This window comes from Cololabis saira, chromosome 12 (genome assembly GCF_033807715.1).
Source record: "Cololabis saira isolate AMF1-May2022 chromosome 12, fColSai1.1, whole genome shotgun sequence".
NCBI classification, from domain to species: domain Eukaryota; kingdom Metazoa; phylum Chordata; class Actinopteri; order Beloniformes; family Belonidae; genus Cololabis; species Cololabis saira.
The window spans coordinates 43954538-43968195 of NC_084598.1; the positions used below are offsets into that span (position 1 = coordinate 43954538).

Below are 13658 nucleotides of genomic sequence, written 5' to 3' on the forward strand. Positions count from 1 at the left end.
CACTTCATAGCTGCTCAGATACCAACGCACTTTTCAGCAGCAGAGACAAACTAACAACATTAAAAAGACGCTTGAAGCTTCTCTCACTCTCATTTTTTAACTTGATATTGAACACAAGCCACAGACCAGCAGCACATCTATCATCTCCTCCAGGTTCTACATCTTTAGTGTCGTTTAGATACACAATCAAATACGTGACAGCAGCTTCTCCAACCTCCTATTTCTGCTCCAGGTGCTGATTGTAGTGGAAAAGAAACCAGGACAAGTAGAGCCGAGTAGGTGCTGGTGGAAAAGCTCCATAATAACTGTGACGGTCCCGTCCCAGCCGAGCTGAGGTGGGGCCCCCTCCAATCTCTGCACCGGCTCACGGATCCGTTAGACCTGCGGGTCTGCAGAAGAAGAACTTTCTAACTTTAAGATGACAGAGAAACGCTACGCCACCGGCCGGTTGCTAGGGAACCGGAGAGAGACGGACGGCACCTGCTCTTTGTCAAACTTTAACACCATCGCAGTCAGGAGTTTACAGATTAGCCACGACGAGGTTGTGTGGGACGTTTTAATCTCCGATCGGGGCCCGGCGGCCCCTGAAAGTGCGGTTTAGTTTGCGGTAGAAGCGGATAAACTAACGGAGAGGTCGGTACTCACTCAGCCGGGTCACCTCCTCCCTGGTCACGACTGGATTCTGACGGACACTTTCAACTTTCATCCACTGGTGGCTCCTGTATCCCCGTGCATGAGTGTGACTATGTGTGTGTGTATGTGTGTGTGTGTGTTAGCGTGCGCCGCGGAGCCCGACATGTGCATTTACGCCTGCATGCACATGCATGAGCACCAGAATGTGTAAAACAAACTTGAGAGCATAACTGCCGGCGGAGATGTGAAAACAGAGGGAACGCCGGCGGCCAATGGGAGGGCAGAGTGCGTCCCTCTCCTCCTCCCTCTCTCCCTCTCTCCCTCTCCTCTGGCCCTTCCCTCGCTCCCTCGCTCCCTCCGGTTCGTCGCCGGGGCGCTGGGGTGAATGGGCAGCTATTCTTATTCTAATTCCTCTTGTCGGCCCGCGGGCCGCGGCCTGAAAGAGGGGAACGGTCTCCAGGCCTCTGGAATGCAACACCCCTTTCTTGTGGACACGGAGGGAGGAGAGGGGCGAGAGAGGCCCGGGCGAGAAGAGAGAGAGAGAGAGAGGGGGCAATTAAATGAGGAAGAGGAAGAAGAGGGGAATAAATGAATGAGAGGGAGAAAGTCTCCTCAATGGCGGCACCCTTCTGCATTCGTTCTGGTCTCATTGTGTCCTCGTTGGTCTCTTTGGTAGGTGTTTTTAACTGAATTATTTTAGTTTTCTGAAATAAAAAAGCTCTAAGCGGTTGTTTAAAGGGGAGGGCAACACGTGGTCAAAAGGGTCCCAACGGGGCTTTAATTCAATTCATTTAACACAAACAAGAAATGAAAGTTACCGTATTTTTCTACGGAAGAGTATTAGGGCCATGAAGGATAAAAAATATTTGAGAGAGGAAGATTTTTTTTTATTGTGCACTTCGAGAAAAAAGTCAAAATTTTGAGGAAAAAGGTGAAATGTGAGATTAATTACAATTTCAAGAATAAAGTCGAAATTTCGCCTTCTTCCTCAACATTTCAACTTTATTCACAAAATGTTGACTTTCTTCTTGACATTTCGACTTTTTTCTCGAAATTTCGACTTTTTTCTCAAAATTGTACTTCAACATTATTCTCAACATTTCTACTTTTGTCTCGACATTTCGACTTTATTCACGAGATTTTGACTTTTTTCTCAACATTTTGACTTTTTTGTCGAAATTGTACTTCAACATTAATCTCGACATTTCGACTTTTTTCTCAACATTTCGACTTTTTTCTCGAAGTGCATAATGAAAAAAAAACTTTCCTCCTCTAAAATATTATTTTTATTTTTCTCCTGCTTGGACCTAATACTCTTCCGTATTTTCCGGTCTATAAGTCGCGTTTTTTTCAGTTTTTTTCTCCTCAATGGCGGCAGCTTTCTGCATTCGTTCTGGTCCCATTGTGTCATCTGGAAGATGTTTTTAGCTGAATTATTTTAGTTTACTGAAATAAAAAAAGCTCTAAGCGGTTGTTTAACACAAACAAATTCAAAAGACACCTTCCTTATGAAAGTTACCGTATTTTTCTATGGAAGAGTATTATGACCATGCACACAAAAAATATTTGAGAGGGGAAGTTTTTTTTTTATTGTGCACTTCGAGAACAATTCTCAACATTTCCACTTTATTCTCGACATTTTGACTTTTTCTTGACATCTGTACTTTGTTCTCGAAATTGTATTTCAACATTAATCCCGACATTTCGACTTTTTTATCAACATTTAGACTTTTTTCTTGAGGTGCACAAAAAAAAAAAACTGTTGAGAAAAAAGTCAAAATGCCGAATAATGTTGAAGTACAATTTTGAGAACCAAGTCGAAATGTTGAGAAAAAGTCGAAATGTCGAGAAAAAAGTCAAAATTCTGAGAAAAAAGTTGAAATGTCAAGATTAATGTTGAAATACAATTTTGAGAAAAAAGTCAAAATGTTGGGAAAAAAGTTGAGATGTCGATAATAATGTTGAAGTACAATTTCGAGAATAAAGTGGAAATTTTGCCTTTTTTCTCAACATTTCAACTTTATTCACGAAATTTTTACTTTTTTCTCGAAGTGCATAAGGAAAAAAAATCTTCCTCCTCTAAAATATTATTTTTATTTTTCTCCTGCCTGGCCCTGATATGTATTTTTCAGACTGTAAGTCGCAGCTTTTTTCATAGTTTGGCCGGGGATGCGACTTTTAATTTAATATTACATTTAGATCCAAAACTCTGGAATGACTTGAATGTGTCGCCGAAGTCAACATTATCTTTTACCTCTTTCAGAAGTTATTAAAAAAACATCTTATTCTGCCTTAACCTACAATGTCTTTATCTTTAATGTAATCCAGAACTTGTATCCATGTTCTCTTTTACGTTCATATTTATATATTTTTTAATTTGTTGTACATTATCTTTGTTACTTCATCACAGTTGTTGATGGGAGTGGAACTCCATGCACTGTTTTAAAAAAAATAGTGCTAAATAAATAAATGAAATGAAATAATAGTGGCATTTTCGGCAAATGTGACAAAAACACACCCAGCACCTTTAAGAATGAGGGTTTAGTGTTCGTTCATTTGCTCTCACTTATATTTAAACCTGGAAATGCGGGACGGACAGACGATCCGGGCTGGGACTTAATAAAAGAGCTGAGTCCGTTCAGGGCGGTAAGATGATCGGATTAGAAAAGAGGAAAGAAATAAGTGGGGAGGAGCGTGTTTATGCCTGGGACAAAGCAGCCTTCACATGCAGCTCTGTGATGATGACGTGACCTCTGACCTCTGACCTCTGCTCAAGGGCGACGGGAGGAGGATCAGAAGAGTTCAGGGTCACGTGACCCCAAACTCAGGACTTCATCTACCACTTTTAACCTCAAATAAAAACAATTTTTCTGCAGAATGACAATCTAAGGGTGCTCTCACCTCTGTCCCGTTTGCAGCAGTTGTTCCGGAACAGGGAACGTTTCCCCCTAAAGATCAGAACGTTTGGTATATGTGAACACAGCAATTGCGTTCGGAAACGGCACAAAACAAGCGAGCCGAGATCCTAGGAGAGTTGGTCTCGGCCCGATTCCATTCCAGACCTGAAGCAGAAGCAGAACCATGAACCTCCGACCTGATGGAGCAGCTGAAACTCACATTTAAGAGGGTGGGAGTTGTCTTTTAGAATAGAGCCAGCTATCCTCTGTAACTGTTTAGTATACAGGGATTCTGGATGAAGCTGAGACTCACCAATAAGTTTGCTCGACGATTTGGTTTAAATAATTTTTGTTTTTAAGGGACACATTTCCAAACCATGAAGCAAGACAGAAAGATAAAACGGATTCTATAAAAGCACGATAAAACAAGATCAGCATGGTCCTGGCAATGTTAAAAGTAGACAGTGTTCTCAGACAAAACAGTTGCTGGCGTCCCTTTTTGTACACAGCTTGACAGTTTTCCTCAAAGTTCAGTTTGTTGTCGATGACAGTTCCCAGATATTTATATGTGCTGACACACTCCACTGTCTGACCCTTTAAAACTGTAACCTCTTGGTTGGGGGCACTGTTTTTGCGAAAGTCAATGATCAGGAGGAGATTGTGCCGAACGACACCTCCAGTCGAGGTCAGCAGCATCTCAGCCTCTCTGTGGTGCTCAGCCTCTCTCACCGGCTGGAGGGTTTGCCAGTACTTCAGAATAGAGGGTCTGCATTGACGTCACTTCCCCACTGGACCACCCCCTTACTCGCACTGAGTGGCAAAAACAGCTGCAACTAGTGGAGAAGACGGGATAACAGCCGATTATGGGCTTAAATTAAAGGCAGTTGGACTTGACAGTGACCCGTACAGTTACCCCAAGAACCAGTGGTCCATGGATATTAATATTTGGTACAGTTACCAAGAACCAGTGGTCCATGGACATTAATATTTGGTACAGTTACCAAGAACCAGTGGTCCATGGACATTAATATTTGGTACAGTTACCAAGAACCAGTGGTCCATGGACATTAATATTTGGTACAGTTACCAAGAACCAGTGGTCCATGGACATTAATATTTGGTACAGTTACCAAGAACCAGTGGTCCATGGACATTAATATTTGGTACAGTTACCCCAAGAACCAGTGGTCCATGGACATTAATATTTGGTACAGTTACCAAGAACCAGTGGTCCATGGACATTAATATTTGGTACAGTTACCCCAAGAACCAGTGGTCCATGGACATTAATATTTGGTACAGTTACCAAGAACCAGTGGTCCATGGACATTAATATTTGGCCACCAATCCAGTTTCCTGATATTTATTTGTACTTAATTTCTACAACGGGGAAATACACGAAGCAAAGCTTGAAGGCTTACAAAAGTCTTGACGCTTGGTTCGACTTCAAGGCAGGATTTGTTGTAGAAATTAAAGTGATGAGGACACCGAACTTTATAATTTGACCGTTTAACGTTAGCTACCCAAAAATCCAACATTACCTGATACAAAATGGGAACCACAAATCCACGTTTCGGTGTCTGGAATCCAGTTGTTTCTGTGAATTGCAGCGATCCATTTGTCTCTCTTAAGCTTATTTTCCGGCAGTCTGTAAAACGATAACTCAGATTTGTTGCTAAATCTATGAGTACAGTCGATCGCACAACAGCTCTTTCCCATTTTAGATGTTTTCCAGTTGCTCAAACTGAAAGTTTACGCTGACACTCAGTCTTTCTGACACTCAGTCTTTCTGACACTCAGTGGGCGTAACCCACTTTGAAGTCGCATCTGTGACGTCATGCGCATTCCCTCTATACGGCCCAGTCCAGACCCAATGACCCCTAAATCCAGGTCCAAGGTGGCAGTTAAAGCTCAGGTTCCTCATCCTGGAGTTCCCAGTGAACTCTCACTAGCAGGTCCAAAGCCAGCTGATGGAGTGGTTCTGAAACACCCCAGTAAGCACTATTAGACCTAATCTAACTGTATTTATGGATCTGTCTGAACATTTTCTCCCTCCCTCTTTATACGACAGTGTTATCAAACAGGGTTGGTGTCTGAAAGCTGTAATTATTTACAACAGGAAAGGTTTCTCCAACGGTACCGTTGGACACGGGTCTGGGAGAAATAAGTTAGCATCTTTCTCTTTTTAAAGGAGAAGTATGATAATCATCATCTTGGTGTGTTGTGAGTTTCAGTCAAAGACCTTGAGCCGGGACACGTACGCACATTAGCTGCGGGAGGATAAGGAGAAAGCGGCGAGAGTTCAGTGCCATCGTGCAGCGGCTGTGCGGCAGACAGATAAAGCAACATAATCTCAGGACACAAGTCCAAACAAATCCGTTTCCATATCTGTGCTAAGCCCGGCTCCGTGTCTGTCTGCGAGTCTGTATACACATCAGAGGAAGAGACGCCCAACGCCGCGGCCAGGAAACTGTAAAACAAGACCGGACAGGAAATGAGATCAGGGCCCTCAGAAGAGGGTGGTGCTGGTTCTGAGGCGGGTGAGTCAGAACCAGCGCTGGTTCTGAGGCGGGTGAGTCAGAACCAGCACGCTCCGACGTCACCAGGACCGGTGGGGGGGGGTATTACTGAACGCTGATCTATTCAACCATCCCAGATGTTTGACTTCCAGCAGCATCACAACAACGTACACAACTCCTGATGACACAGAACCAGCTAACGTTCTTTAAGACAGTTCTATAAGACCTGGAAACAGGCATTGTGGCATAGAATTATCAAATTGGTTTAATTAATCCATTTTACCGCGCGTCCTTTTTGTACGTCGGTTTGAGAAAGGACAATGATCAGCGGGTTATGAGAAAGTGTCGTGAACGAACATCAACGTACCCAGACAGCAAGACATCAAACTGACAGAAATAATCATAGCCTCTATTCTCCTGTAAACCAATAAGTGATTTTCTTGTCAACAGAAAGCTTTCAGCAACGCCACGTCCTATTCAGTTGTGTGAATAATGACACTGAACTTGTTGGTGAAAAGGGAATAAACAGTGTGGATGACTGACACGTTAACATTCAACATGTTTACCAGCTGACAAATTATTTCAGTCTGAATTCATTATTTTAACTCCCAAGATGTCAGAGAGCACTTTGAAGGCCCGCATATGGCGGGCCGTTGTTATGAAACAATCCAGAATAAAGCAGCTGCCACCCAGACGGTTCATCACGAGCCTCCCATATCAGCAAGGAAACAACGAAGACTCGTTTCCGACGTATTCACAGAAAAACTGGCACTTGAGAGGAGAGGTGCTGGCCTTCCAACTAAGGCTGGGGATCGATTCAAATGTCTAGAATCGATTCGATTCTAATTCTTAAGATTCAAAATCGATTATCAAGATTTGATCCGATTCGATTCCGATATTGATTTGGGTTAGTGTTATTAAAACAGTTTTTTCAGCTGTTGCATGAATGATATGACTGTAGTTCTGCAACATATTCATACTAGTATTATATTGAGATTCAACAGCAAGTATTGCAGCTAATGATGCTGTAAGGACCAATCAGCTCCCAGAATGCTTTGCAGAAACATTGTGTGGGTTAGAATTAAAAAAACAGATCCAGGGCAGCAAACAGAAACGTATGAAATCGCTTTGATTTTTTCCCACAGTCTGTTTGGAATTTGGTTTTCAGCCTTTTATGCAAATGTAACCCCAAAACAGTATATACAGTAAAATAATGCAATATAGACAATTTATGCAATTATAACTGAAAACTTGAAAAACAATGTTTTCATACTTTTAAACATATTTAAAGGCAAACACATGGCACCAGTTATTCTTGTGTCCAACTAAACATTCCTATTTTGGGCATAAACAAAAAAATACCAAAAGTTGTAATGTAATGATGAAAAAAAAATTGATATGAGAATCGATTTAGAATCAGAAAATCGATTGTTTCAACACAGGCCTACTTCCAACGGTCTATTTATCAGCTCGTCAATAATCACCGAGGAGGAAATGAGAAAAAAGTCCTGTGTGCAACTCTAAGTACCCCTATCGGTACCTTTACGACTTCTCCCACACTTTTCGTCCATTTCCAACTTTGCTTTAGTTCACGAGGGCGATCGGGTGACGCTCTGTTACTCTGTTACATAAAGGCCTGCCACCGTTGGCCCCGCCTCTTTTTGGGGGCGGTACAAAATTGCACAAGGTCTCTCCCACAGATTCTCACGTATTATGAGTTTTTATTCTCCACACTTCAGGTACTGTCCCTGTGGGTTCTGGGAGGTTCCGCTCCAGCGTGCTTTTGTCACTTGACGCCAGTGACGGCGACGCCCACACAAGTTACTTTCAGAGTCAATACGTGCACGAATGACAAAACACAGACGGTGAAACAATTTCGACCACCAAGACCAAATTTAAACACCGAACAAGTTTCCATGAAGGAGAATTGTACAATCGGCACGTGAGTAAGTACGGATAAGGACTTCTTATTAGCGGTAACGGCGCTGTTGTACCACTAGGGGGCAACTGTGGGTGAATGTCTCACAACACATTTGTTGGTGGGGTTTTGATAGTTTAATTAGTAACTTAGGTGATATTTTACAATTCTATGGTAATGGTCAACTCGATGACTGACAGCTAGGCCTGTGTTGAAAAAGTCGATTTTCCAATTCTAAATCGATTCTCACACTAATTCCTAAAAATCGATTCGTATGTCTAAAGATTTTTTTTTTTTTTCATCATTACAACTTTTGGTATTTTTTTTTTTATGCCCAAAAAAGGAATGTTTGGTTGAACATGAGAATAACTGGTACCATGTTTTTGCCTTTAAATATGTTTAAAGGTATGAAAACATTAAAGTTCTCAGTTATAATTGCATAAATTGTCTATATTTCATTACTTTATATACTGTCTTGGGGTTAAAAACCAAATTCTCAAAAATTATAAACCGAAAAACACAGAAAATGGGAAAAACAAAAATCGAATGTGGGAAAAACTAAAACCGATTTCGGTCTCTGTTTCCTCCCTGGATCTGTTTGGTAATTCTGCCTCACGATGTTTCTGAAAGCAGTTCTATCAGCATTCTGGGAGCTGATTGGTCCTTACGGCATCATTAGCTGCAATACTTGCTGTTGAATCTCAATATAATATTAATATTAATATGTTGCAGAACTACAGTCATATAATTCATGCAACAGCTCAAAAAACTGTTTTAATAACACTAACCCAAATAGATATCGGAATCGAATCAAATCTTGATAATCAATTCTGAATCTTAAGAATTGGAATTGAATCGATTTTTGACATTTGAATTGATCCCCAGCCCTACTGACAGGTGTGCAGGTCCCATCGGTGCAACAACCACGACCCCACCTCCACCACCGAGCTCAACGGTGGGTGTGAGGAGTTTCTGCTGAAAACGCTGCGCTGGTTTTGGACACGAAGACCAAACATCTCCAGCTCAGTCTCACCAGACGCAGTTTTGTGAACCTGGAAACTCCTCCAAAACGGTCCGTGCGTGTTTAACTTTAACATCCAGAAAAAGAAAGAAAGAAAGAAGAAAAGAAAGACAGCCGACCACCCAAACACAACAGCTCCAGATACAAGGGTTTAATTTAAACATAGTGGCAACAAGGAAAAGACTTTTCCTTCAAAGGCATTCCTAATCCTCTACATACATGAGCAGATCATCGGCCCCGGAGCCGGAGGAAATCTGATAACACCCTCGGGATTCTGACTTAATTTCTGCTGGCATCTCACAGACAAAGAAAGATTAACATAAAAGAGAAATTTCATTTCAGGATCGCCGAGTGAGTTTACTCCCCCGGTGTTGACACAGAAATGACAGAAAGCTCCGTCGACCTGCGGCTGCACTTACCAAGGATGTGTCTCGCTGTGTAAACTCAAACACACAAACACTTCAGATGTAAAGTGGATGCTAGAATCATGGTCTTCTTCTCCTTTTTCTTTTTTATGTGCTCGATTAATCACTAAGCTGGGACACACCTGCGAGAGCGGTAGTCAGCCAGACTTTGAAGTGTTTAAAATCAGAGGCTCACGTTCACAGTCAAACGCCCGCTGAGGCCGATTCAAGTTGGGACTGGAAGGGTGAATAATCGGGAGTCCCGACACATGTGGAGCGGATCAACCAGGCCGGGCACAAAGTTCACTAAAACTACACCCTGGAGTTAATATTTAAAGCTTTTCTCAAGACACAAGGATGCCGCCTTGCAGGAAAAGAAAGACTTGTAGACCTGTAGGCCTGTGTTGAAAAAAAATAAATAAATCGATTGTCCGATTCTAAATCGATTCTAACATTAATTCCTAAAAATCGATTCATATGTCTAAAGATCGATTTAAAGTTGTCTTTTTTTATCATCATTACATTACAACTTTTGGTATTTTTTTTTGTTTATGCCCAAAAAAGGAATGTTTTGTTGGACACGACAATAACTGGTGCCATGTTTTTGCCTTTAAATATGTTTAAAGGTATGAAAAAATTAAAGTTTTCAGTTATAATTGCATAAATTGTCTATATTTCATTACTTTATATACTGTCTTGGGGTACATCTGCAATATCAACACCTGCAATATCGATACCCTCAATATCGAGACCTGCAATATTGATACATCTAAAACATCAACAGCTGCAATATCAGGACCTGTAATATCAACACCTGCAATATAAGGACCTGCAATATCAACATCTGCAATATCAACATCTGCTATATTTATATATCTGCAATATCAACATCTGCAAAATCAACAGCTGCAATATTGATACACCTGCAATATAAGGACCTGCAATATCAGGACCTGCAATATCAATATCTGCAATATTTATACATCTGCAATATCAACAGCTGCAATATCAACACCTGCAATATCAGGACCTGTAATAACAACACCTGCAATATCAGGACCTGTAATAACAACACCTGCAATATCAGGACCTGCAATAACAACACCTGCAATATCAGGACCTGCAATAACAACACCTGCAATATCAGGACCTGCAATATCAACACATCAACATCTGCAATATGAACAGCTGCAATATCAACATCTGCAATATTGATACACCTGCACCACACACACACACACACACACACACACACACACACACACACACACACACACACACACACACACACACACACACACACACACACACACGCACACACACACACGCACACACACACACACACACACACACACACACACAGTTGTATCAACATCTGCATCTGACTGTTAAATCAAACAAAGTAAAATTCAAAAATATATAATAAGTATAAATGTGTACATTGAACTACACGTATAATTTTTTTTCTCTCATTAGGTTAAAGAAGGACTGCAATAAAAAAGAAAATAGACAATTAAAATAAAATAGCATTTGAAAAATAAAATGAAATCAACCAGCAGCTTGAATTTCCCTTTTTCTTTGTTAACTGTCAACACATTTTTATAATAAATGAATATAAACACATCTTAACTATCGAACAGTTTTACAATTTCTCTTTCTTCTTTCTGACCTCTGTTCTAGATCATCCAAACAATCTCCCTCTTTTCCTCCCTCTCTTCCTCTCAGACACGTTTTCCAAGCAGGCCTTCACCTCCACCCATCACCCACATTACAGGCCAGATCAAGGTTAAATCCAGCTGTTTAAATGTAAACATGAAAAGATAGAAACTGGAGGATTTAGGAAGCGACACCTCTAACCACCAGTTTGCAGAGTTGGACTTTTCCCTGCACAGGTCTGAGGTCATGAAGTCAGAAACGCTGAGGTTATTTGTGTCTTTGATGGAACGCCGGCCTCCTCCCTGCCACGCCCTTTTCTTTCTGCTTTTTGATGGTCCTGGTCCTGAACACAAGTCCAGAACCGAGCCTGAGTCATGATTCACCCCAAAGCATCTTAAATGGGCTGGACTCTCCCGGCACAGGTACCAGAACCAGTATCAGTACCAGAACCAGTATCATACGGTGGCCGACAAGGGCCAAACGCACTGCAACGGCCTAATGCGTCTCAGTTAAGGAAAACGGTACAGAAACGATTCATGGTATACATTGTATCATCTGGTGTAAAATATAATAAAGAAATGTCTCGTAATGTGCAGCGTTGTACAGTGATATAAACATCGTATATAAATATAGTCAGATAAAAATCACATTACCGTTCCCGCTGTATGTTTAAACCATGGATGTAAACACTGTGGTTCAGTCAGAGCGCCCCCTGCAGGCTTGGAGCACTTCCGGTTGTAGTGACCGGTTATGAAGCGTTTTTCTTTTAAAGATGGTTTCTTGTTTTATATCGTTTTGTGCTTTGCATCGTTTCTCTATTTGCAGCGTTTGATGATGCTGCATTTGTCTTTGTTTTTTGCAGCACGTTTTTTCATTTGCACCACGTTCCTCTTTTTGTACCTCGTTTTGAGTTTGTGAATTTGAATCGTTTCTGTACTTGAAGGTGTTTTCCTTAACTGAGACGCATTAGGCCGTTGCAGTGCGTTTGGCCCTTGTCGGCCACCGTAGTATCAGTATCAGAACCAGTATCAGAATCCATATCAGAACCAGTATCAGAGCCGGTACCAGAGCCGGTATCAGCAGCCCCCCCCCCAGCAGGACCTCCCATAGAGAGTCCATAAACTTGGAAACACTGCTGACATTTTAGCCCTAATTAACGATAATTAGCAGTAAAGTCCGTGTTTGCGCTGGGGGGAGGGGGCGGGGGGTTACCAGGTGTCCAGGTGTCCAGGTATCCAGGTGTCCCAGGTGTCCAGATATCCAGGTGTTCAAGTGTTCAGGTATCTAGATGTCCAGGTGTCCAGGTGTCCAGGTATCCAGGTATCCAGGTATCCAGGTATCCAGGTATCCAGGTATCCAGATATCCAGGTTACCAGGTTACCAGGTTACCAGATATCCAGGTGTCCAGGTATCCAGGTGTGCAGGATCCAGGTATACAGGTGTTCAGGTGTCCAGGTGTGATGTCACACCTGGACACCTGGACAGAACTCAGTAAAAACAGAAGATGACAGAAAACTCACCTGCTCGGCTCCGCTCCGCTACTTCTCTTCCTCTCTTCCTCTCCTTTTGTCTCTCCTTCTTTCTCTCAGAGTATCCGCGGAAGAGAAGAAGCTTGCGGGCAAAACTTTCCCTCTTTCGCTTTCCTGTCTTTCACACACTCACTCTCTCTCTCTCTCACGTCCGCAGCGCGTTTCCAACTGAGGTGAGTCCCGCAGGTGAAGGGTGGGGGTGGACCTGAGGGTGGGGAGGGACCTGAGGGTGGGGAGGGACCTGAGGGTGGGACCTGAGGGTGGGACTCACCGGTGGGGGTGGGGTGTGCCCTTCTGGGAGGGAGCTGCAGCTGAGACTGAGTCCCGCAGATGGGTGGGACCTGAGGGTGGGACCTGAGGGTGGGGAGGGACGCGAGGGTGGGACCTGAGGGTGGGGAGGACCCGCTGGGAGGGCGGGTGGGACCCAGAAAGAGGTCTGAAGCCTGCTGGTCACAGGTGGAGCTGCAGTCCTGAACTCCACACTGTAGATGACACTCAGTGTCACACTTAGTACTACATCACTTTAAATATTAAGTGTAAATCAACCCCAGGCTGCTCTTGTAGCTGAATTTGCTTCCATTTCATAATAAAAACCATAGATGGGTAAAAACCTGCCAGGCTGACAATAGGATGATGGAAACAACACTGCTGCAACTGAGGTCCCTGGGCGGGTCTGAGGCGGGTCAGGGGGGGCAAAGAGTCCGAGGGGCCGGCTTCGGGGGATACCGGGTCCTCAGCGTCGGCTTCGGGGGATACCGGGTCCTCGGGCAGGGGCCTGGGTGTCAGCTGAGGCGCAGGCAGAGAAACAGGGGCAGGCTGGGGTGCGTCCAGAACCTCCTCGGGAACAAGGACGGGAGGGGTTTGTCACTGCTGCCGACATCGTCTCCATTCCTGTCTGTATCAGCCTGACAGCTCTTGGGCCCACCTAGAGCCAGGCGTGTTCCCAGGAACGGTGAATCAGGCTCCTGCCAACAGGGCCTTGACTTCAAAGTCTTTCCTGCTGAGTCCATGAAGGCTGGTCCGTTCTGTCGGGAAGGTTGTAGTGAGGACCAAAATGCAGGAGGCAGGAGTTCTCAAAAAC

The 13658-nt window shown here is 43.2% G+C and overlaps 1 protein-coding gene across 3 annotated transcripts in view; it reads right to left on the reverse strand.

The window, feature by feature from the left end:
* Nucleotides 1-12736, reverse strand: part of lamb2l (laminin, beta 2-like) — a 104343-nt gene extending 91607 nt beyond the window's left edge. Inside the window, exon 1 of one of the 3 annotated variants that reach the window (XM_061736847.1) lies at nt 12569-12736. The gene's annotated coding sequence lies outside the window, so the exon portion shown is untranslated. Of the gene's footprint in view, nt 1-645; nt 818-9407; nt 9604-12568 lie in introns of those variants that run through there. The other 2 variants (XM_061736849.1, XM_061736848.1) reach the window with 2 other exon arrangements.
* Nucleotides 12737-13658: the final 922 nt, after the last annotated feature.